This window comes from Lagopus leucura, unplaced genomic scaffold (genome assembly GCF_019238085.1).
Source record: "Lagopus leucura isolate 7727_CA_CO unplaced genomic scaffold, USGS_WTPT01 Super-Scaffold_100001, whole genome shotgun sequence".
In the NCBI taxonomy this organism is placed as follows: Eukaryota; Metazoa; Chordata; class Aves; order Galliformes; family Phasianidae; genus Lagopus; species Lagopus leucura.
In genome coordinates, this window is record NW_024962262.1 from 96,183,984 (window position 1) to 96,209,130 (window position 25,147).

The following is a 25,147-nucleotide window of genomic DNA, read 5'->3' on the forward strand; positions in this document are numbered from 1 at the left end:
CTTTGAAGAGACAGTATGGTTTTAGTTGTGAGAGGATGGAAAAATGAGAACCCTGGGGATTTTTGCAAACATTAAGTTTTATTAATCAGGAACGTACTCGCCACATACCAACATTTCCAAATGGTATGCTGAATTAGAGAAATGCAAGGGAATAAAACAAAACTCATCTAGTCCAATCTTATCCTCACCTACTCCAGTCCACCTCAGCCTACTCTTGAGGTGGTTTTCCAAGCCATTCTTCAAAAAAAAAAAATAAACTTCCCCAGTTTCCACAGTACCTAGAGGTAGGGTATTCCACAGTTTTACTGCCTACACAGGCAGAACATGGTTCTTAATATGTACCTTGGTAATTTTCACTGCTCACTGAACTGATTTCTTCAGGTCTTTTCTCCCAGAGGACATGAAGAACAATTAATCACTGTGCTACTGGTTATAACTTTTTACTCACTAGATTTTTTTTTTCCCCTGCATAATGTATACAATAAAAACAACATTTTTGGAAGCATAAGATGCCATGTAGGGCTTCTACGTACCCTCATGCCCCTAAACCAGGTAACAATCAACCAGTTTCTACTTTCTCAACAACTTTAACACTAGGACAATTTTTGCTTTGACAAACATTTATGACCTCTCTCTGTTTCCATTGGGGTTCCACAGGTAAAAATCAGGACAGAATTTATCCCCATGAGTTTCTGGATTAATGCCTTGGTATAAGAGGGGAGAAAAGGCAAAATTAATTCTCTTTGTTAGTGCTAACACAATTCCTCAGTGACAGCCAGCCCCAAGACACTTATCTTTCTTCAAAGAAGCATACTTATATATTTATTTCGCATTCAGACATCTTCTCCAGCGCAGCTACTCTTTCTGCATCCAAAAAGGTCTTAGTGAGCTATTCAGGGTTCAAATTTTGCCCAAGGAATAGCAACCACGAATGTACAAGGCTCAACAACACTAACATTAGACACACAATTCCAGTTAAAACTGCAAGGTATAGGAGGGAAAGGAAAGATCCCGTATCCATCAGAAAACACGAGGACTCCTGTGTTATGAAGAACACAGGGGGGTAGCTTGTTTGTTGCTTCAAAATTCTTCCTTCATTTAAAAGCACTGCTTTGATGGATGAAGTCCTGTATAGCCTTGACATCCTGACGCTATACATGCTGCATATACTCTGGGATGCCAGCTTACTGTGTCACATTGGCTTGGGTTCTGCCTGTTCCCTTCCTTAAGCCTGCAAGCTCAATTGAACTTATGAAAATTCAAACTGTCTTCTGTCTGTTTCATACATCATCAGCAAACAATCAGTAGACAAAATGAATTTGTTCTCTGTAATTTTGAGGCTATGTGAATGTCTCTGCTGCATAATACAAAAAAAAGGGGGGAATAAGGTTTGGTATGCAAGGTTAATTCAGCATGAAGCAAAAAAACAGATGGAGAGAGAACACACAAACAATAAAATACTCAACAGTGGGAAGAGTGACATGAGAAATACTTCTATAAATTGGAGTTGGCCTTGATAACTTTGAGTGATGGAATTAAACAAAGGCACAAGTGAGTTGTGAAAGATCACCTCTGTGAGTGACTGTATCTCTGTCCCTCATGTTTTGTCTACACAATACACTTATTAATGATAACAATGGTTACTATTTCTCCTCTAAGAGCTCTGCAAAAACAAACTCAATAATGTTCACAGAGCTGTATCAGTACTGAAGTCATAACCAGATTGAAAAACTGATCTGCTAAACAAGGTGCAGAGAGGTTAAATGATCTGTCCAGAGCCACTCAATGAGCCACCATCCAGCAAAATTCAAACTCCAGACCTCTTGGTCATTAAACAGACCACAAAGCCATGTAAGATTGAAACTGAAAAAAACCCTCTCGTTTGGTTTTTTTTTTTTTTTTTTTTTTTTTTTTAAATGTGTTGTATGTTCCTGTTGGCCTCAGCCAATGACACCTAAAATCAGACAGCTGTAACTAAAACCATTTACTTTTAAAGCACATCCAGTGCATCTCTTGTATAAGTCTTCAGATTGTGAGCACATAATTTATTTTCTTCTACAGACAACATGCTTTCCCCACTGTCCAGTTCTAAAATCAAACACATGTTGAATGTCAGCAGAGGTAACTAACTCTTCTTACTGGACTTAATCCTATTTTGGGTTAATTGCAAATAGTGAAGTACTTAAGCACATCTTAAAAGTTAAGTATTTGAGTAGACCCGTGGCTCTCAGTGGATCTAGTTGCCTATTAATCCACATAATTTTAGTACATAGCTGATCTGACCACCCAACATAAAAAGAATCAAGCCCACAGACCTTTCCCATTAAGAGAATGCCTGCACTACATTTACAAGGCTGTGTTCTTGTGCAGCTGCCCGCCAGATGTTCACGTGTTGTGAATCTGTATTTTCCTGTAGTGCCATTTGAGTCATTTTATAACAGCTGAAAATTTGGCCCCTTTTTCTACTAGTGACTTATTTTAAGGATATTCCTACCTAAAACAAGGTTCCACCCTTCAATTAAAACAATCCTGTTCTCTAATAGAAAACTAGCTAAGCATGGCTTGCCTTTTTTTTTTTTTTTTTTTTTTTTTTTTTTTACTGTTTTCAGGTTAACACAGGAAAGTCATACTTGAAAGTTTACTTCATTAAAGGTCTCAGAATTAGAGACACCTGATAACAGTAAACATATATCTGAAAGAAAATAAATTCTTAAAGCATATTACTGTCTACAAGAACGGTGCCCCTATAGTTACATGAACAGAAGGTATAGTAATAATCACAGTCTCATTTTACAGCATACATCTGCACGCATAGAAAGTTTCCCCAACTTGTTTGTCTCTATTACAGGCTGTATGACAAAGCTACACAATTTAAGAGCAGCTAGGAGTTTACAGATGGGGTATTATTGGGGAAATAAAACAAATGAAACAAGAAATTCAAAGATTAGATGCTTGGATCTCTACCTCAGGGAATGTAAAGAAGAACCGAACAGAAAAGAGCTACAGTCGTGATCCCCTGCTCCATTTCTAGTTCAGCCCTTGATTTACTCTGATCTGGGCCAAGCTGTACAGTATTTCTGCCCTGACTTGCTTGCCACCCTACACATGTTAATTTTTTTTTTTTCCCCTGCTTGTGAGTTCTGCACTTGTGTATTTATTCCTGCTCCTAGATTCCCATCTCTTCCCTAACTAAAAAAGCCCATTCCAGCATCATCTATGAGGTCCATATATCACTACCCGGTATTTTGCATTAGGGCTTTCCATGCAGGACTTACAGACTATTTGAATTCTAAGGATTCAAACAACATGCTTTAATTCAGTCCTCACTCTGCTGTTACATTTTGGAAAGAGAATTACTATTGGTTTCCAAAAAAATTTCTCTTGGTTATTCACAGAAAATAGAAAGACAACTTTGATATTCAGTACTCCCAGATTCACAAATATCCTCTAACTTTCCCCCTTGCTCTATAATACCTCCCTTTAAATTGTTGCTGGACCCAACAAATCCACCAATGTTCTCAGTTCAGATTCCACTTAAATCTCAAGGTTAACTTCTCGTGGCCAGGGAAGCTGGATATGCCATGATGAGGAGAAAATGTTAAATACGATTTACTAGCCACAGCCTGCAGTTAATGCACAATATTTAAGCAACACAATGGCATGGCTCTTGCCAGTAATGTAAAAACACAATGGATTCAAGTCAGAATGGCACAATCTGCCTGCCTGAGTCATGCTTGGTGTTCCACACTAGAAGGGGCATGCATTAGCTGCCTACAGTGTACTGTACCCTTCAGCTAGTTTAAACTAAATCATTAAAATACAACTTGAAGGAAAAAAAAAAAAGTTGGGGAACAGAGAGTTAAAAAAAAAAACAACCATGGAATAGTTAAAATATTTCAATATTGAAGTACAGAAGTATTACTTTGGGAAAAGACGCTGGATTTCATTACAGACTGTACATTTTGATCTCAGAGAAGAAAACAAACTGACTTTGCTTTGTCATACTCCACAGCTTTGCAGTGTCGAACTGAAAAATCAACTCTTTCTTACTATCTTCAAACTCTTGGATTTTTACTCATACATTATTTTGGTAAATTCAGAGTAGCTGAATCTACAGCATTTCCCAGTCCTCTTTTACTTGCTTGTTCTCCATCCGCAGGAGTTCCAAATCTTAATTATTTACCCAAACATATTCAGTAAACACATTCTAAATAAGGGTAGATGTACAATCTGCCCTGCATTTATGGAATAACTGTGCCCTTGAAAGAGGCTTCTTTCTTACTGAGAGACACAAGACATAATTTTGACTGCTTTGTTATATTGCAGCACAGATGAATAAGGCATCTTTGCCTTCGTCTATATCCTAAAGCAGCTGAAGCCTCCTGTGATGTCGTGAGAAAGATGTTCCATCTTTTTCTTATATAAGGGACAAAAAATTATTACGACAACAAAAAAAGAGAATAAACTATATTTTATGCTATGGGGAAATTCTACTATTTTCTATTTTCTATACTCCAAAGTGCAGAAATCCTCACTGACAAAGCCGTAGGAACCGTATGTCAACAGACACACACTCTTCCTAATAACAATCAAAGCAAAAAAGAAAGATCTATTCAGGGGTCTGAAATTAAAGATCTGAAAGATTCAAGTTTAGTTCTAATTTTCAAATAAAACATCCTTTGAACTTCTAAATCCTATTCAGGGGGAATTTGACCTTTATCCAAGAGCAGTTACTGTGCTAACACTTCGGATGTATATTGAGGAAAAATACTGACAAAAGGTACCGGAAAAGCTTTTACTTACAAGAATGCAGTGCAGCTTAATCTTTTTGTTTTTAAGGTGCAGTGATTTCAGCATCTACAATGTAACTTCAGGCAGTCTGAAAAGAAACAGGTTAAAATCTCTTTCAGTTATAATTGGTATTTCAGATTTAATTAAAAATTAAACTTTCATAATGTTTCACCATCCAAAGCAATGCATTATCAGTCAAGCGTAGCCTTTTTTTTTTTTTTTCTTTTTCTTTTTTTTTTTGTTAAAAGAAGCTCTTCCCAGAGTATTTTACAATAAAAGAAGAAGGGGAAAAAGGCAATTGAGAGCAGCAAAATATATTTCTACAGTCAAAAAAATATATTTGAGTAAGTTGGAAAGAAGCCTTCTGCCACTTAATTTTAACAATCAACCTTATACTAATGTAAAAAGGAAAAGAAAAAAGCATCACAATTAAAGATGACAGAAAAACATCACCACATATCAATGATTGTGAAGGGAAAAATGTTAATTTCTGTAAAACAAGGACACTGCTAGGACCAGAACATACGCACCAAAAGGGAAAATGTGGCTTTACATAATGCCAGCCAACATTTTTTAAAAATCAGCTCTCCGGCATGTAGCACTTCAGACTGTTGTATGGAGGAGCAGAAAGACAAGTTCCAAAAGAGGAAAGCTGTTTTTAAAGTGCACGAGGCAAAAGGTCCCTTGCACTCATTTGTTAAGGGATATGAAATAGCTACTCTCAAACCTGTAAGGCTTTGTATCATGTAAAACAAAATGTCATTTTACCGTGCAAAACAAATTATTAAGAAGTGGTAGTTACAGACAAAGCATTTGTATAAACGCAGAAAACATTTTTTTCCTTTTTTTTTTTTTTTCAAAATACAGTTGGAATGACAATAAAACTCCGGGGGTTATGCCATAAATACAAGTTTAAATGCTAGAGTGGAATTATAAACCTGTGGTTTTAATTATATCTAATTATAAAGGTTCCAAAACCAGGAGAAGTGAGAATAACAGAAAATATTAATAATAAATTAAAACTATTTTGCAGTACGTTGTCAGGATTTGACCTCATAATAACAAACCATATAGCTGTATATACAGACACACGCAACGTACCAAGTCATTAAAGAAACAAATCAAAACTTGCTCAAATTTTATTTTAAAAAGATGACAGCAGAACTTTCCTAATTTGCCCCATTCAATGTCAAAGCGATTTTCCTCACTGTTGCATATTGAGAGCGAGCTGTGAATAAATTCTGGACACAAATCTAACACTGATTTCAAATGTCCCACAGTCTGGGGGCAACTCCTCACCAAAGTTTTATTTTTGATCCCCATGAGTAAAACAAAAAGCAAACCAAAACAAAACTTAACATAAACACAAAACAGCTCTTCAGGCTTCGGTGTTATATAATCCTCCACATTCCTTCCCCATAAATGTTAGCAAGAAACATGCTCTATCGTGTGATATGCCACCGTGCAAACATGCTCATACATACGTGTATCCTACAAACACAAATGAGCTCAGTTACTGTTAGTCTTAACTCTGCCAAAATGAGCTATATTGAAGCAGGCAGCATTGAAGGGGAGAGCACAATAAGCATCACCAAATCTCATGCACAATGAATGAAACCTTCAGCACTGAACTGAAAGGAACAAGATTTCACACCCAGCTTTCCTAGGACAACACCTGCACAGCACAACCTGGCATGAAACCTTTCTCAAAGTGTCCTGGCAAGATGAATCATCTGAGAAACACATTCCTTGTTCCCTACACAATCTTTACATTACATAACACCCCTTCTCTCTTCTGATCAGCACCTAGAAAGCCACACAGAGGAATGGGGAAGCGATCCAGCCAAAGCAATTGCAAGTCCATCCAAACCAGGCAGGAGCACAACCATCAAATGGGCGCTAACAGCTTCAGCCTCCAAACTTCCATTTTTCTTCTCCTCCCTCTTTCAATTTTAGCCCCTTTCCTAAAATCTTAAGGACCCTAATACTGGCTTGCCAGCTGAGAAGGACAGGGGCAGTGGTATTTGTAATCCAGAGCTATTTATTTTAATGAATGCAATGAAAAACTGACCTCAACTGAGAAAACAAAGAGCATTCAGCAGAGGGTGAAATGTATCCTCGTACAGAGAGCCAGAATACAGACTGCACACTGAAGCCCTTTTCTGATGACCTAAATAGGAATAAATTGGTGCTTGGACTTAATCACAGCAAATTTTGTCCAAAATAACCATTTTTATCATAGAGAATGAGGAAGCATTTTGCCCTCTCCTACGAAAACATGACAGTGCAGCCCCTTCTCTCCTGACAGCTGTTGATCAGCATTACCCCAAAGTCCCTCCTGCTCTGTGCACGTTCTTCTAATTGAAAAGGAAAACAAGGGAAGGCAACATGTAGTGTTGCCATTTGAGCTGAGCAGCAGGGCACAATGCTTGCAGATGTAGCTCTCCCTCTCCTTAAGGCAGGCATAGCTGGCACACACTATGAGCCACCAACTAAAGGAAATGGAGCCTCATGAGACTGTTTCAGCTGCCATCTTGAAAAACTGCAGTGAAAAAACTGGAGTTAACACAACATCCTACATACAGCACTCACAGCCAGATTGCTGCAAAGAGCTGCTTCAGCTACAGTTTGGAGACAAACCCAAAGCATAACCTACAGAAAGCCCCATCAAACACAGAATGCCAAACACTGCCATCTTAATCATATCTTTCAGTTCACAATCTAAGAAATTCACGATCTCAAGATGAATAACTTAGACAAGTACATATGAGCAGCAGGTTGAAAAGGAGGTGGCTTCTTAGCCAGATGGCTAGCACAAGTCAGCTCTCCTGTCTTTAAGGAAAGCCCTGAATCCCTTGAGAAAAGCAAGGAACCTGGCTTGCTGGTGAAATTCTGCTTGCGAGAAGCCCTAGAACTGAAATTACAGGAATGATGAGTATGAAAATGAGCTACATCAGTGAAGTGTTAATAGGAGGGCAAGTGTTGGCTCTCAGTAAATGCTTCAAAAACAAATCACAGAAAGGTAAGCATGTTTTGATGGTTGGTTTTTTTTCCCCATGATTTCTGCTTGCCATCAAATTTATGCACAGCCTGAAAAATGTGAGAGCAAAGCTATCGACTGGACATGACTGAAGTCACGTCAGCAATATTCCATGAAGTACAGGCACCTCACCCTGCTGTGTCTGTCTGGAGGTGGTGATCTAGTTCACCATTTTTGGAAGGGCCACATTCACTCAATCTAAAAATTAAGTAAAGAAAAAAAATCATTTGTTACTAGAAAACATTTCAGAACATTTTAGCCTTTTGCAAACTGCTTCTTGGCAGCAAGGAAGCTCTGTAAGGGCTTGATTTTTCTTGAATACCTGATGTCAACTGGAGAAGGTTAATGAGAATCACATGCAGTGGATTAGTTATGGGAAGAGAGGAAAGGGTAGGAAAAAATACAAGTTCAACATTTATTGGCGTCTTTTCCATTTTCTACATAGAATTTACAACATCAATCATTGATCATTTTCAAAGCACTTGATCATATCATTGTTCTCACTTCTAGAACTGCAAATCAATGATGAAGAAAGTACCCCAAATAACTACTCACAGAAAGTGAAATATGGATGCCCTTACTGGAAAAAATCACGTATGCTAAGAAAGCCCCTTTCAAGAACCAAAGAAAGAAAAGAAGAAAAGAAAACCCATTAATTTTAAGAGAATTTTCAAATAAGCTCAGACACCAGTCAAGAGAACTCATTCCAATTTCAGAATCCAAATGATGGCTTAGGGTATGGTCCAGATTACTTTCTGGCCTTTTATGTCTGAAAACACCAAGTCATGGACTGATTTTGTCACAGCAGTCAGAGAAGGAGATCTCTGCTGTACAGGCTCACCATGTAACAAGAAACAGGCAAACTTTGAAACTGGAACTGGTATAGGCACATCAGCAGAAAGGCCTGTCTCAGCTCATTAGTAATGCAGAAGTATAAACCTTAATAATGCAGATAGAGCATTACATCACTTCTGCTTTTCAAAGTGAATGTCCTTCAATTGATACTACTCCAAAGAGTCTTTTCTCTATATAGAGAGGTTCTTTTTGTGTCAGTTGTTTTTTTGAGGGGATGGAGTGAAAAAAAAAAAAGAACAAAAAGTAACGCCTGTGCTTAAAGAATCCTCACAAACAGGTGTGCCCTCCTGAATTGAAAAACTGTACACTTGAAGAAGTACTGTCTTTCAACTCATGGCCATTTACACAGTATAGCCACAGTGCCAGATGCAGCCCCACTATCAACCACAGAGCTGAGCTTCAGATAAACCTAATGCAAGACTGCAGCTCCTGGCTCACAGGGCTGCAGGTGGGAGAAACCTGGGTTCTGTGCCTCAAGAGAGCTGGAGCAGAAGACAACCTGTGGCACTGTGCTGGGAACAAGATTCCCTACCACTGCAGCATAGGAAAAAAAAAGCACACTGAAGGTTTCTTTGTCAAAATGATAAACTTGCATCTGTTATTAGCTCACTGCAAAGCTGTATACCTACAGAGATTTCCTCTTCCTTACTGCATCTACCTAACGAGCTTACTTTCCCAGAGAAGACTGTCCCCATCACAAACTTCAGCTTCCAAGCTATGATTGTTGCATTTAGAAAAGAAGTTTGGTAAGGAAAAAGGTGTATTTTTAACTATATTTCATTCCCCTTTCCCCAAAAAGCATTTGAACTGTTTTCATTTGAGTATGAAAAATACTGCCCATAGGATAAGACTAACACTCCTTGAAATTTAGGTGTCAGAAATTTAGAGACTCAAACACATAGAAGCTGTGGCACATGATCAACCCGAGTGGTAACTTCAAAATCCGCGCTGTATGCAGTTTCACTGCAAGGGCTCTCATAACTGCTAAACGCGTTGGATTCTTTAATAGCACAGTCCACCCCTCTAATTTAATTCCTAGTGCTGACAAAGTAAGCAAGAAGTACTTGAGAAACCCAGCTGTAAAAGTATGTTAGTAGCTGAACTTGTCAACCCAGTGAAGAGTTAGTCTCCTTGTAACTGCACTTAAGACCTGACCTGGACTCTTGAAGTGCAGTTTCACTGGTGGTTATGTTAGTGCCAGGTGGGACCCAGCATCCTTCAAAATATCTCATGAAGCTTTCCTTCTAGCTAGGGGTGATGATGGTAATCAAGTTTGCTGCTGAAAATGATGACATTCCCTATTCCAACTGTTTTCTTGCACAAGCTGTCCCTAAATCCTGTTTATGTTCTCAAGGAACAGGAACAGTGACAGCACGCAGCTTGCCTGAGGCCTTGCCCAAATGATTCTTTCTCTAAAGATACAGATTCTTGTGAAGCAGCTCTAAATCACAGAATTTCAGGGGTTGGAAGGTACCTCAACAGATCATCAAGTTCAACCCCCCTGCTAAAGCAGGTTCCCTACAATAGGTCACGCAGGTAGGTGTCCAGACAGGTCTTGCCTATCTCCATAGAAGGAAACTCCACAACCTCTGTGGGCAACCTGTCCCAGTGCTCCATCATCCTTACTATAAAGAAGTTTTTTCACATGTTTGTTCAGAACATCCTGTGTTCAAGTTTTAGGCCACTGCTCCTTGTTTTATCACTGTGCACCACCAACAGGAGCCTGGCCTCATCCATTCAGACCTCCCTTCAGATATTTATCAACATTTATCAGATCCTCTCTCAGTCTTCTTCTCTCCAGGCTGAACAGATCCAGGTTACTCAGCCTTTCCTCATATAGGAGATGCTCCAGGCCCTTCATCATCTTTGTGATCCTCTACTAGACTCCTTCCAAGAGATCCCTGCCTTTTTAGAACCAGAGCTGGCATTTGCTGATCATTTGGAATACAGCTCAAGGACTTTGCTTATACCCATTGCAAGTTATTGTAGCGTATAAGCTTCCACCAGTTCTTTTCAAGGTTCATAATGCTTTGATCTGCACAGCCTCACTGCTCCTGTTGAATGGTGTCGTCTCCCTTGGCTCAAATTATCTTTAGTGCATAAAATGATAATACCTGTTAAGAAGCAGGCTCTATCATATAATCACAGCAGAACCTTCACATTTATTCTGGTTTAACACAGAAACTTACATCAATAAATGTTTCATTGTGATAGGTATTTCAGTGCAGTGACAAACTGGGCGGATAAAGGAAATGTGGCGGATATAATTTGTTTGGATTTTAGCAAGGCCTTTGACACAGTACCACACAGGAAGCTCATAGAGAGACTAGAGAATTATGGTCTGGATAATAATACAATGAGGTGGATAAGAACTGTCTGACAGATAGGAAGCAATGAGTTATTAATCAATGGTATTAGATAAGAACAGAAAGGAGAACCTACTCTGACGCCTTGCAATGAGGCTAGGATTATTATCCTTAAACAGATTCATTAAGAAACAGAAAAATAAGAATGTAAATGTTGACAGCATTCAAAATGGATAATTCAGAAATAAGATGTATGTCCAGTGTGAAGGGGTTTTAGTGATCAAAATTGTAAGGTCCAAATAATGAAGATTTGCACTAGCCAGAGCAATGCAGTATTAATGTATCTTAACATTCAAAAATGTTATTGAATATTCACATAAAATTTGGTTTTAAAGTCAGAAATAAAAAGTTTTCATTATGTGAATATATGACTGTGTCACATTACTTTGGTTTAGTTGCAAAACTTATTCCCTTACAAAGCAAACTAAAAACCAAGCTGCAGCCACTGTGGACAAGCAAGATCATTTAGCTTCTTTTCTTACAGTAGGGATATTAGTTCTAATGATTAAAATTTAAAGCTTAAAGTAATCACATAGAATGTCCTTAAATTCTTCTTTGTAAACATGGTACTTCTTCAATTGTCATCTTGAATTTCCATCCCCCTGAACAAAGCCTTTTCATTGCTGATCTGTGGTATAAGGTGCAACACTGAGCTGTCCCCACTGAGACACCGTGTGCACACAGTACTTGCTGCGTAATGGGTAACTTCCTCTCCCCTTTGCTTCCATCAGTGACTTGCCGTGAAGAAGTTCAGTCTGACCCTTATCCGTTTTAAGGGCAAGATCTTGGATGAAAGGCATTATACTGAGATGAAATATATGTGTATTGTCATGTGGTTTTTCTTTCCATAGGGCATATGACAGATCAAAGTGATAATCCTTCTTTCTGAATTTGTAATATCTCTAAGAATTGAGCAATTAAAGGTGCCAGTTGAATATTTGCAGGACAAACTCCATAATAGCAGCAAGGCATGTAGTTCACTGTATCTTTTGTCTCTTAGTAATGCAGGAGTGTTCCTTTCCCTTGCATAGATAACACAGCTCCAAATTATGTGCTGCTCCAAGAAAGAGGGCAAACTAACTTCTGTTATTTTTCTGTTATGTCATCCTTCCTGAAGCAACAAAAGCAAATTGAATGAGTAGAGCTTGTATGTTTTCCACTCTAAGAAACTTTGGAAAACTGTTGATTCCCACTCTCAACTTCTCTTTAATGCTCCATTATCAGACAATCTGATGTCATCAGACTGCATCCTTCAGCTTGGCTCATTTTCAGCATCCCATCACCTGTTTTTGGGTCCTTTGTTTTTCTCTCAGAATTTAATAATCCTCCTTCTTCCCTCAAACAGCTGCCCTACCTGCCCTGTAAGAATTCACCTCTTGCAACCCATCTGCAGAGCTTCCATTCCCCCTCCTTTGCTGCACAGGGACTTTGAATGAAGGTGGGACAATCCTCAAATAAAAGAAAAGGACAAGGAGGGCAGTGGTAGCAACAGAGACCTGAATTTGTAGTTCTCCTTGATGCTGGAGAGAATGAGAAGTGACACTATCCTTCTGTTACCCTCCAGAGTAGCAACAGCAAGCAATGCATCTGTAGAACCTCCTTGGAACTTCCGACCAAGCATCTTGGAAATATCTTAGGATTTTGACATGTAAGGTGGGACATGTTATCTTTTACTGGAAAGTACAGGTAATAGAAAGTGAAGTGAGGAATTCACTTCAATTCACAAGCAGGTGCAACACTAATAGTATCAGGACTCTTCCAGATTATGCACAGAGTAAGTTTATCCTATCATGTGTACAAACAAAAATCAATACAAGCTTTTATTTAGGCACATTACGTACTTTTGTCAGTAGGCTGTTGACCTGAAGTCCAAAACCAGCTTCATTTTGCACAATGTCAGACACAAACTATGCCGAGAAAATTCACATCATTTCAGTTTATGCAACTGCCATATTAAACTCAAGGCCTAAGGAGGATACTGAACAATATCTTATAGTACACTCTATTAAGATTCAAAGTTCCAGGAACAATGCTTCTAAACTCTCCCCAGTTTCATTCACCTCCAGAATTTTGGAAGTTTAACACCAAGGGACTTTGAGACCTTCAGACTGCATCACAAAACCTGCTGCTTGAACCCTTAATGTAACACCACTGTGAGCTTTCAGGTATGTCCCAGTGTAGTCAACACACATAATACTTGCTTAATCAGATATCATCCTATGAGAAATGAAAATGAGACCAAGCTGAGACTATAAAAAAGTTCAAGAAAAGTTAGCTCCTGCATTATGATTTGGTAAAGCTCAATCTCATTTTTTTCTCTTGAAACAATACAGTAAAAAAACCATACCAGCAACAATTCAAACTGATCATTCCATCTGAACAGGAAATAGTATTTGAAAGAACGGAAAAAAGCCTTCCATTTACTTTCGCTATTAGTAAAAACAACAAATAAGTTTCATGTAAAGCAAGCCACATCCTACAAAAAACAACTATTAAATCGTCAGCATAATTACTAAATAAGTTTAAACTGTATTTGTAAAAAGAATGTATACTTTTTGCTAGGGGCAAAGTATATTTATATATGCTGCAGGAATGGATTCAAAGCATCCTGTTGGGTTGGTCCAATACAAATTACCTTTGTAATTATTCCAGGGACTATAGCATGCATGCACTTATATCTAATGCAATATTTATTACCAAATACATATGATAAAGAGTATATGCTATGTATGAGCTCAGAATAGCAGGGTTTCTGCAATGATCGAATTATTCAAAGTTCCAAGATGACAATTCATTCTGGCTCCATTTGCATCAAAGAAGATAAAAATAATAATAATAAAAAAAAAACAAAATAAAACTAACAACAACCTCCAAAACAAAAAACCCACCCACCCCCAATAGGCAGGAAATCATTATCGTTAGAAAAAGTTTGGGTATTCAACCTGTTCTAGAATCTGTTTAAATAAAACAGATGAAATCAAATGCACCCCCCTGGTGGTCAACAAAACTACAGAATTGAAATCGCTCTAAAACGTTTTTCAACAGTAAAAAAAATAAAAAATAAAAATCCCGTGTATAGCAAAGTGCAAAATTGAATTCCATCATGTTAACATTAACACTGGGGAAAGGACTACAAGACCATATGCTAATTATCTTTCAGTGTTGCATCAGGTAAGGAGGAAGAAAAGTTCAAATATACAATTGGCAACTAGATTTCTAATCAACTAATAACTGAATATTTCCAAGTCTTTTCCAAAATACCCGAAGTGATTAAAACACATTATGGATCACTCACTTGCCAAGTTTCATGTTTGAAATCAAAGCTGTTTTAAAATTTCCTGAACAACAAAAAAAGCATTTTAAAACTGGTAACATTCAGTTGCAGTGATATAAGCAAATACCAGCCAGTCTGAATCTTGGAACATTCTTGATCTAATGCCTTTGCATTGCCACTAAGCCCAGAGAAAATATTTCAGGGCCAGTTACTAAGACAGTGAAAATAACATTCACAAATTAAAAAAAGAAAAAAAAAAAGAAGCAGCATTTATATACTGTACAACTAAACTCTTCAGTTCTTCACTATACCTTAAAGGGAATAAAACCACAGATTTTCCATAACATTTCATCATCACAACTCTGAAATGTATCTGCACTTACTAAGTGGAACTTGCAAGTAATCTGCTTGGAAGACCAAAAGCTTTCTCCTCCCCGCTGCTCCACTTTCCCAAAGATCTCAGTATTCCCAAAACATGTTCTCTACAAATATTACATGAGGGAAGGGGGTCTATCATGGAATAGTTGCTTCCCTTCTAGTTCTTTTTGCTGAGGAACTCTAGTTGAAATGATGTATACGAGCACTACACACTCTTTCCCCCAAAGATAGCAGCAACGCATAAGGAACTAAACCTGAACTGTTACCTTTCACAGTAAACGTGCTTGCAAAAAATATATTGAGCTTACCAGGAAACAAAACTCCTAATGTTGTTCCACACTGTGGCTATCTCTTTAAAGATTGTTGTTGCATATGGAAGCAGAAAAAAATAAATGTAAAAAGAATCCAAATTTGGGAGAAATAGTTGTAAGAGAAAGAACAAGAGTTTAAGAATTGTATACAACTATACATTCTTATTATGCATCTGTGTTTACTAAAGAGTGTCACATAAGATACGGTATTATATAATGTCAGCTGAATGGGGGCTTGTTTTCAACTACATTTAATGTTTCTATAAAGTTTGTACAATGACTAGGCAGAAATTTCCAAACATATTCAGCCTTTTTTCCCTGAACCTTGAAACAGTTTTGAAACACTCTTTTCCCATGAACAAATACAATGATTACAGCTACAGGATTCCCTCAGCAGACTGAGAGATGCTGGAGCAGAACAGGAATCAAGCTGCCAGGTCCTCTATAGCAATCCTCTGACATGAGACTTTCCCTCACACATTTCTGTCTTCCAGTTTAAGCTTTTATTTTTTAACAGTGCTCTACAAAGTTAATAGCTTTATATTTCCTATTTATGCTAGGAGTGCATGTTTGGGCAAAAGAGGAACTTAGCATCTCCTAAGAAAAGCCCAGAACTGTAGGTAACTAGCTGTCTCTGCCTTCAGTGAATGGAAGTCTGTATTAACAAAAAGAGCCAGTACAGCAGGGGCCTGACATCCAAGGAGACAATTAAAGATCCCTCTAAATAACTGTATTGATGAATTACAGGAAGAAAGTTGTTTCATCTTTGTTCTAAGGCACATAAAGTCCAAAAGAAGGAAGTTCTACAAAGTAAATGTGTACAGAACTACCTCTGTATGCTGTAGAAAATCCCACCGCATTAAGTAAAATGGTACCGAGGCCACTTAAACATATTAGCCCATTAAATCTGTTTCGTTATATTTAGTAAAACACTAAATAAATGTTCCAGGTTAGTGTTAACTTGTAGTACACTTCAAAAGCACTACCACCATTTCTCACAGAGAAGCTTGCTAATTCATGTACCACTGGTGGACTCCTGCTGATGGCCTGCAGAAAACTGGTTAGTCACAATGCTTTGGTTCACCTTATTCCGAGTTGCTAAACTGCATTTGAGGTAGTGAGAAGACAACCAAAAATGCACTCAGCATTTAACTTTGCACTGAAATTAGTTGTGGTTGGATCTCAAACAGAGGACTACACAAATCCAACCTGGAGGGAAGCAAAGCCTCACAGCAACGAATAAGAGGAAGATTGTCCCAGATTTCCTACCATGGCTCCCACATTAAAACGTGTTCGTATCAGGAAAAAAAATTAACAACCCTATCTTTAAGTTCCCACAAGTACAATGCCAATTGGGAAGGGTTCTTAGCTTTGAGCCATCACTGTGCTAAAAATAGAGGTATTCAGGAAACACATTACCTTCAAAAGTGATTTCACATACAGTCTGTAAACACGTTGCCCTTTTAGGTAAAATGGCAATTGTTTGAAAGCCAGAAGCCAGAAATACTAAAGTGGAAAGAATCTTAAAGATATTCTACAACACTAAAAATTAAAATGTGTGTCTTTTTCATTTTCTGCAATATATTGTAAAGAAGAAAAAAAGAAGAAGCAGAAAAGACTTAGTACAGCAGAGATGGGGGAAGAAGAAAAGCAAAAAGAAATTAGACTTCTACATTTTTTGTTGTTGTTATTTACACATATTATATACAATACATAAAGGAAATGCATGTGCTCCTTTTTTTTTTTCACATGCTTGTACACATCTCTGATGCATATGGCCTGTACCAAACATAAATTTTGCTACTCATTTAATGCAGATTTCATGCAACTGGCAACTTGAAAGTCACAGTTGAACTTACAATGCCGAAATAGTTTCCTTAAGTAAAAACTTTTAAAAATGATTCCTTATTTTATATCTCTGTTGTATCCTTACATTTTGAATGCTGTGATGCAATTTTCTTAAAAGGTATGTGGACAACTTCTGAGTTGCTGGAAACAGAACATGGGTCAATTATATTAAATTTTGTAGTTGGAAGCATTAAACAGGAAACTGCTTTTTTCTCTTCCAGGAGTTCACAATAATGTTTGCTAAGTTTCTGAAAGTTCTCAAGAAATACTCAGAAAAAAGACACATCTTGATAAGAGAAACAATAGAACTTTCAGTATGGAATTGAAATGGTGTCTCATCTCATTTAAGGATCTCATGAGCTCCTTTAGTGAAATAAAAATTATTCTGTCACAGTCATTACTTGATGGAGAGACAGGCAGATAAGCCAGAGTGGACAAAGAATTTTGAGGAGAATGACAATCTGATCTTTCTTTTCTCATCATACCAAACTCTCTCAAAAGAAGATTAAAGTGCAGAGATCTCAAACAGAGCTCACATCTATCCGAGGAGAATTAAAATAGTGCTACAGACAGGGAAACACCTACAGATAACTGTTACAATCACTCACCCTAAAATACCAGTGCCATTAATGGAAGATCAAAAGCTAAAACAATACATTTCAGGTTTAGAGCCATGGGTGAAGAGAAGCAATACAATGAAGTGAATCATCACTGCGGATCTCTTCTTGCAATCAAGCAGCACGGTTCTTCATTATGTTACATAATGTCAAGCCAATTGGGATGTACACTGAGAACCAAAACAGCAGGTTTTTTTCTGCTTGGCCTACGACAAACAACCATGCAAAGAAATTTAAATACAGTCTGGGATCCTTTACAAACTGAAACTTCTATAGTTTTTAACCACCTCTTACTACATTCTGTATTTAAGAAAGGCATCATGGCACATTGACAATGTGTAGGCAATACTATGAGAACCACACAGTAGTGAACTCACCTGTCACACCCACCTACCCACCCTGCTCCTTTCCATAGACATGCTCAGACAAGCATCGTTCTATTTTTCCTCACTGCAAGAAAAGGCTACCCATGCCAAGACCTCATACCTTACTTTTGAAGACATCCTAACATGATCGTTGTAACACTTCAGTATCCAACCAAGGATGGAAAAGACCTCCAAGTACATCTAGTCCAACTGCCATCATTTGACAAATGGGGCAAGTTAGCCTTCTGTTATTAACTTGGTAAAAATAAAGCAGGGTCATGAGCTGAATAAAAAAAACCAGCAACAACAACAAAGTTCATTAAATGTAATGTGGCACGGTCAAGTGTATCTTCCAATTGACAACCCCAGAGATTTCTTGCAGTATGCTTACTGGCTGATATTCACTCCCCAGAGTAGTGGGGATCAGAGAGTACAGAAGAAAAGCATACATGGCAAGTAGCAACTGGGCAAAAGTTGGGTCGCGTCACAGAGCCCTGTAGGGGAAACACCTTCACCTCCACTTTCCAGACCACAGAACAGCAACAACAAAACCAGAAAATAACAAAGCGAACAAAACACTATCTTCTTTTTACAAAGCACTACAACAAATTCTGAAAGCACCAGCCCTTTCATTGCATAATCAAGGAATGTGAAAGTCATGATATATCAAATGCTCAGCTTCATACCTGCTGCTCATACAGAAATTGAGCACTGCATGAGCAATTATACCTGTGACCTTTTATCTTGGATAACAAACTCAGTTAATCAGAATCACTATGAGCTCTAGGAGGTTACACAATGGCCTCATAAAAGCCATGAACAATAAGTCATCTTCTATGCAGAACTCTAGATGTTATTCTCACTGTCCTGCCACTGTTCTGTACTGAGAGGAATCAATGAAGATGAATTCCACACCATCATGAAGGAATCAAACAAATACCATGAAAAGGCATGACTGAAGCGGAAAGCTCTGCCTTTTGGGAAAGCCAAAGGAGAGGCTGTTGCACACCTAAATTAGAAGTATGCTGGGCTGGATATAAATATTTGCTTGCCTTGAACTCAGACTAAGTACACTGGAATCAGTCACTGAAATAATCATACAAGTATTTCATAAGACCATAACACCAACAAGGGAAACTGGGCACAACGCACAAGTATTTTGTAATACAGCTAGGCACCTCTATGTAGGTAAGATGTAACTATGACAGGCCAAATACTTGCGTTATGGTTGCAGAAAAGAGGTTACAGCCAAACACGTGAAGGATACTAAAATCGGTAAGATAAGAAAAATGACACACAGCAGGCAGGAAAGATATCTGCTGGAATCAGAGTGATCAAGAAAATTAATCTAGAGAGGGAAAGTGCTAGCCCTAAAAATAAGGTAATGTTGGGAGCCCTTTTGGGTGGGAAGAGGGCTGAGAAGCATAAAATCCTCAAGGAAGAGCAAGTGAAGATGAGGAATGAAAAAGCCACTTCCCTCATGAAAGGGCTCTTAGCTTTGATGACCTCAGCCTTGCTGACTAAGACCACTTGGGGCTGCAGGACAACCAACCACAAGGAACTATGTGGTACTGCACACTTGTGGTTAATGTAGAATACAGTTAAGAACCAATTGTTGGAATATCTAGTGATAGTCTATAATAACTGAAAACTAATCATTGCCCATATGCATTGTTGATGAATGTCAGTGTCCAAGATTTGCTTTTAAGCTTTAAATTGTCCTGATTTACCAGTCTTCCTAACACTCTCATCACAGCAATGTTCCAATCCTTGCCACATGCACGTGCTTCAGGGAAGCAGGGCAAGTTGCTGAGATCCCCTCCTCTCCTTAAAGTATCAGCTGTAAGGCAAGCCCTACAGTGGATCAGTTTCAACAAGTAATTTACAGGTTGTAGAAATAGAGTGGAAACAATAGTCTGGGCAGTAAAAACCTGAGGAGAAACTGAGCTTGCTATATCTAATGCTGACACACAACTTCTCACTACACTGATCCCATGCTGCATCTTATTATCAATAATAATAAAATTAATTTTTAAAAAAGGGACACAGAAAGAATTGGCTCTAGAATACCTTAGAAATAGGTGAAAGGAATGAAAAGGATGCTTTGATGCTCTTGATGCTTTATTTTTCAGATATGTCAATGTAAGGGAAAAAAAAAGAAAAATCATAAAAAACACCCCACTATATCCCAGGGAAGTAAACTTACATAGGCTGTTTCTCTTATGGTGAGTTTCAATTGGCAATAAGTCATAGCTAGCACATAATGAATTAAATCTCTCCTTATTTCTGGAAGATCTTTTTATTAATGGGAAGCTAATGTTCAAGTAAACCTCTCAAAATCTGCAACAGCCCTTAGGTCTCCTTTCTTCAGACTGTTCAGCCCATACTCCAAGCTCTCCTTAATTCAGGAAACATTTTCATCTGCGTTACTGAACCAGAAGAACCCGCTCAAACCGTTCAGTATGACTCATTATCAAGATATATCTTAGCATATTTTAAGAAAATACTGACAGCCTGTTTATCATTACCTTCTACCTCCTCATTATTTGGCAACAAAGAACCCTGATATCCTCAGTCAGGAATCTGAAAATGGCCCTCATCCCATGAGCAGATCAATTCAATCAATCATCTTTTACGAAGCATAAAGAGAATAGTGGTTGCCAAAGGTCATAGAGCAAATCATTGGTTAAAGCTGCAATAACTAAGGATATCCATCTATGTTATCAGTTTTTTTTCTCTTGGCTTCCTTAAGGCTAAAAATGTGTCCTGTTTGGAAATATCTTGTTCCTAGTAATACCTTAAATACATTTACCAATTTCAACCAAATATGCTAGAGGAGTATAACCCTGAATAAAGAAAGCTACAGTCCTACAGGCTTCATTAAAGGAAAACAACAACAACAAACAGGTAGAAAGAAACAGTACAAATTTCCCAAGACAAGAACTGCAGTACAGGTTAGTACCAGTTCACAGCTGAAGCAGCACACAGATGGGTTTAGAAACAGCTCAAATACACCAAAAAAATGCTTCAGTGACAGCTCTTAACTTCTTAAACAGCCAGTCACTCAATCGCAACACTAACCAGTAGCAGACTGGTAGATTCATGAATTCCTGTGCTCATTGAACAAATTATTTCTTGCAAATTCTTGAAAAAGCTTTATTTTCCTCTGCCACCTTCTGCAGTCTCGATTAAAAAAAAAAAAAAAAAAAAAAAAAAAGTTTCTGAGTAGAAGTCTCCCTGAGGTGGGAGAGAATACATCACCAAGAAGCACCATATTGGCAATAAATAGATAAATAAATAAATAGTCTTCTGCTTTTCATCAACAACTAAATAGGTCAGAAGGCTCGAGCTGCATTCCAGATCTGATTTTGGCCAAGGTGAACAATCTGCATGCCCTATGAGCTCTAACAAATTTACTAAGGAAAGTTCTCAAATGAAACTCTCAAATACATCGTGAGGGTAATCTGCTAGCATTCTAGACATCCAGGATTTTTATCTGCTAGCATCTTAAAATTTCAAGGACATTATTCTGAATCTGGATTAAGGAGAAAAAATGATTGGATGTTTATTTCAGTTTCTATAGCTTCACAGTGGTCAGCTACTAGTTTCAAAAATCAAAGAGTAACAACATGTTAGTTGCATAAGGCACACTTAGGTATCACCATCGTTTGGGAAGGATTGCTTAGAAGATCTCAGGACTATATAGCAACCTGAATGCACCATCAGCCATTTCAGATATTTGTCTTTATGAAAAGTCTATACATATTTTTCTTTTCCAACAAGTGGAATGATTGCTCTATTAGCAAATACCATCACTTCTCCAGAAGCTCTCATCAAAATGGCAACCTATCTAGGAAATAACTACAATACCTCAGGTCTCATGGTGTGACAGCAACATGTAAACACTGATTACTGGATACACAGAACTTCATTTTCCACTCACATCTTTTTTACAATCATGTGACTCCAGAGATTTCAGTGCAGTAACCCACAAGTTGACCCTCATTTATACCTTAATCCTGCCTGCAGCATGTGCTGCAAGCAGTCTAAAGAGCTGGAAAATAAAATAAAATGAAAATAACCTGTCATTTCGAGGGCATCTGCCTTTTCCACCTGCACTTTGGAAGAGTACAGTTCAGACATCCTTTATGCTTAAAGTACCCGCAGACAGTTTTCCTCTCTGCTTATTTCGTTACTGAGGCCAAAGTTTTGGCACATGATCAACTAGTTTCTGTTCATAACTAACACTGAAGCAGAGCTTAAGTACCAATATCAAGAGGCAAACTGGTGGCCCTCTCATGCATTCTTCAAGTGTGAAAGCGGTTCACAGACTCCAAATCCAGCAAGTGCCAAAAGAGAAATCATATTCTGACTGTACTGAAGAACACATGCCACTTCTGAGAAGGGCCTTGATTAGCTGATGGTTTCGTTCTGCCTTTTCCGAGTTAAAATCTGACCAAGACCTTTGGATCAGCTCCCAGCAACACCTTCTTGCTCTGGAAGGCAGTTTTTCTGCAAAGCATCTTTCTGTGACAGAAGTATTATCAGGGTAGTGCAACAGGTGTCACGACACACCCTCTTACTGTGAGTTTTGTTTCCCATAATTGTACAATAACAGCAATTTGGGTGGCACTGGTAGGGGTATGAAGACAAATAAAATAACTGGCTCCTGCACTGGCACAATAACACAATTTAATCCTGAGGCTAAAAGCATTTGAGTACTTCCAACTGGTACAAAAGTTTGGAATTTTGAGTATGAAGTTGGTGGCCCAGGCCTTTCTGTTTTCATTTTCTCCTGTGTTCTACTTTATTTCCCAACTCTGCATTCAGCAGCACACAGTGATTTCCGAAATCATCAGCTCATATTTAGTCCCTATTTTCAACTGCACACTAGAGACCTGCACCTATTCCACAAATAGAAAGAATCCAAATGCTTTCCCCTAGGCTCCTGCTTAGGATTTCATTATTAATTATATTTGAAGGTTATACAGTTAAAATACTAACTTTTTATTTGAACATTTATATTAAGCTGCTGAGATTTCTAGCAGCTTAGCAGCATTATTTCTGTGTACGAGAATAAGCCTCTTAAATTCTGCACACAGGCCTCTCGTCTAAAATGAAAGATTTTAGAATGGCACTGAAAGGTAACACTGAGTTAACAATGCTTTTTAAACTGAGACCTCAAAGACTGATCGAGCAGAACTCTATCAGTTATGCACCCCCTTAACCTTTCACATGCTCTGCTAACAGTGCCTAAATTCATATAAAGTTTAGCAAAAAGTTAGTTCCAGATGATGGAACTCAGCCTCCTTGCTCATTTGCTACATGTCTCTGCTGCAGTACGACATTTAAATATTTGGTAGCAAATCCCCATGTGACCATCTTTAACTGTTTTCCCTGAGATAATCATCATTAGCTATGACAGTCATGTATCAAGAATGGGGGATTTTAAGATTTTTTTTTGGTAGGCAAGGATAGACAGATCCGATGACCTCAGCAAAAGAATGTCTAAGCCAAAGAACTGTTACCTTGCAACACAAAGTTAAACTCCCTGATTTTAGGTTGCTGGCCACATTTTGATCCTAGGCGTATGTAGTGCAAAACCAGGACACTGAAATCTGTATGAAAATCCAGAGTTATTTCCAAGTTGTGACTGCATAAGACAATAATTTGTTTCACTGGACAAATTTCACTTCTAGTGCCATTCTTTAATCACTGCACTGAAGCAAGGCATGAAATGCCCAAAGGAACAAGTACTGAAAAATACATACAAAATTGAATGTGCAAAGCATGGACAAATTTTCTTTCAAACAGACATTTGTATTTATTCATTACAGTGAAAGACACGCACCATTTTTTCACACAGCTCAGGATCTGAATTTTAACCCACTAATGATGGCTTTTATCCTTTGCCTCTTGTTGTATCCTGAACAGACCTTTTTTTCTTGTAAATCTTTTGCCCACACTTTTGAATCTGACGTACAGAAAGGTTGATTTTCCCAGAACAACTTTATATGCCAGGGTTAGACCTATCTACTTATAAAGCGACATAAACCTGTTAACACTATTTTCTTGCTTTGTTTAAAGGGTTTTCAGCAGTTTCCAGTAGTAAAGTAAAGGTACTCTTTGATCACCTTGACCAGTTAGAAAGTCAAAAAATAACCTGATGGCATTATTCTCAAGATGGAAACCCCATAAAAGCTTCTGAATAATTTGAAAATCAACACTGTCAAAAATAAAGAAAGAAAATAAATTGCTGATCCACATACCTTGATGAAGTGGAACACACAAAACTGCCAAACAGTGCTCTTCACATGATTACAGCACGCTTTGTACCAAACTACATTGGGTTAGAGCAAAGGTCACATTAGTATGATCACTCAGTGGTTACAACTATGTTACAGCCTTGAAATCCACCTCTTGGAAAATTTTACTAGCAGTATTAAATAACAATATACTTCGTATACTTTGAGCACTTTATACTGCCCAAGCTCTATACAAAATTAACTAATTAAGGGGAATGGTATTTAAACCCTGAGTTGCAGCAAAACAACTTAAGTGCACTTAATCCATTAAAACCAACGCAAAGAAAGGGCTTGTTAGACCTCTTTATGCATAAAAGTAGCACAAATGAGAACAGATGAATTATATAACTTTAAATAACCTGAGATGAATGCGAAAGTGTTGAGAGGCATCTGGCAGTCCTCCCAATATGGCCACTCAGCACCTCACACACCATTTTCCACCAAGGCCCCAGAACACTGGGCACAGCCCTCGCTCCTTCTTGCCTCTTGAATGGAGCCATACCCACACCCGCTGTGTCTGAACATCACAAAGCTGCATGAGGACAGCCTAACTTTCAGCATAACTTGCTGAGATCTCCTCTCACGTGCCAAGTGTCATCCCATAGTACAATTTTAACAGTCGAGTTACAAAGCCATGGCAAGAGGGGCTCGGAGTTGAACAGCTGACAAACCCATAAGGATAGCACAGTGCACATGGCGCCATTAACAGACAAAACTGCCCCATTTTATAGCACACAGGAAGGCTGGAATTCAGCTGTTATCAGGAGCAATAATAAACTTCTGCTGGTGACTCAGGCTCTCAGCCTCAGATTTACATTCCCTCTGTCACTAAGAGTTTTTAGGTTAAACAATTTTAAACGAAAATGCAATAAACAGCATTTATATTCTGATGGCATTTGTTCCCAATGCTTTTCAGCTACAACAATGGCACAGGCTTTCTCCTGCTTCCCATCCCCTCCTCCTTTCGCCACAGGAGGACAGATCCTTGGACTTTCAT

General features: G+C 38.2%; 1 long non-coding RNA gene across 2 annotated transcripts in view; it reads right to left on the reverse strand.

Moving 5' to 3' along the window:
* The window catches only part of LOC122177261, a 334,853-nt gene that overhangs the window by 192,647 nt on the left and 117,059 nt on the right, over positions 1 to 25,147 (reverse strand). For both annotated transcript variants that reach the window (XR_006178024.1, XR_006178025.1), the window contains exon 4: positions 4,804 to 4,879. This is a non-coding gene — a long non-coding RNA (uncharacterized LOC122177261). The remainder of the gene's footprint in view (positions 1 to 4,803; positions 4,880 to 25,147) is intronic.